Below are 1914 nucleotides of genomic sequence, written 5' to 3'. Positions count from 1 at the left end.
GATACTACAAAATGTTTACTAACAACTTATAAAAATTACATGATATTTAGTGATTACTCACTCAACGATATTAAACAGTGCACAAGCGTGTTGTATTACTGCTATAAACATTGAATAGTTAGCAATTCCTACCGTACATAGAATAACTATAACTACGTATTGAAACGAAAGTACAATGTAATATAACATATGATTTTTCTTGGCATAATCAATAACAACTGGTATTACCAATTCATTTTCATTTATTAAACCAAAAATGTATTGAAAGTTACTTATCAAAGACGGAAAGATCAAAAATCCGACATACAGATAAAAGTTGACTAAAAGGATAAAAGCATTAATAAATATTCACAATGATAATCACGACGTTTGTTTCTATCATATTTTACTTACTTGCGATTGTAACTGTACAGAATCTACTTACATCGGCATATTTTTTCAATATCGTTAATTCTGGCTTGTTTGCCAAAACGTCCCAATCTCGATTGATACGATAAAAAATTTTCTTCATCTGAAAGTTTTAAATAGTTACGTTCAATTGATTTTTATAAACGTCTATCGTTCGTATATTTGAAATAGAAAAGAAATCGTTATTAACGAAATACAGACAATTCCACCATTCGACAATAAATTGTAATAGCAAGATCCGAAGCATAATGTAGGCAAAGTCGTTTCCAATAATTTGACGATCGAATTTAATTTTCTTTCCGACATTATCAGATAATAAATCTAGTTGAACAAACCCATAAGATCGTTGTGTGTATAATTGGTACCACGTTTTTAAGTAATATACAATATAATTTATTTTATTAAAAAATCGTATAAAAATAATTATAGATTGTCCAAGTAAATGACACTTACCTGATTAAGTGAACCGACGACTATCAAAATATTTAGGAAGCAAACGTAAAAAAGTTGCTTGAACGATGTTCGATAGTCCCATAATCCAAGGATTTTAAATAATAAACGATTGTAAACGTAATACTCGTTGTCGACGTAACGTTCCTCTCTCAAAAGCATACTTCCGTCTGTTGTGACTTTCTAACATCGACTGACATCAAGCTCTATACAATCGCTCAATTTCAATCATTAACTATTCTAATAATCCCCCATCTAGTAACCTCTTAATAATTCATTTTGATTGAAACCTTTAGAAATTGTCTCGAAATCGATACTGTCCGTAAAACTTTTATAATATTTTATACTTTTCTTTCATTGTCGACCGGTATTATACAATTAAACATCTGTCTCTCTTTCCAACAATTATTTCATTTTCTTACCCTATCTTTGCATCGTTAAATACTCCATCCCTTCTTCAGCAAGCGCATGCGCGTTGCGAACTCACCCCTTCTTATTATCCTATGCTCGCGCAGTTTACTTTAGTCACTCGAACGAGAAGGATGTATCATGTACTTCAACAAAAAAGAATTCGAGTTAATTCTTATAACGTTATATTCCTGACATAAAGTATATAAGAAATTATCGTTCGATGTTAATATCTATCTGAACGATCATACCGTCGTTCAAACAAATAAATATACAAGGTGAGTCACTTGAAACAAGCCAACATTATTTTTGATTTGACGAACGAATTTTTCGAGACGTTAGTTATATCGTTTCAAGATGAATATCGAATTGTGTATAGAATTTTTTGTTCGGAATCATTTTTTTTTTTTTTTTTTTTTACAAGATTTCGAGATCATTGATATTCTTTTTTTATTTTATCTTTTTTTTTTAAGCATCCTACAATTTTTTTTTTTTTTTTTTTTTTTTTTTTAATTAATACTCTTGCTAGTTCGTCATTCAATAATTTTTCGAGCAAATAAAAATATATATGTTCAAGCATATGAATATACTGGCTGAGTCACTTGAAACAAGCCAACATTATTTTTGATTTGACGAACGAATTTTTCG

Source organism: Vespula pensylvanica, chromosome 25 (assembly GCF_014466175.1).
Source record: "Vespula pensylvanica isolate Volc-1 chromosome 25, ASM1446617v1, whole genome shotgun sequence".
NCBI lineage: Eukaryota > Metazoa > Arthropoda > Insecta > Hymenoptera > Vespidae > Vespula > Vespula pensylvanica.
The sequence above is the reverse complement of the archived record's forward strand: the minus strand, read 5'-3'. Positions refer to the sequence as shown.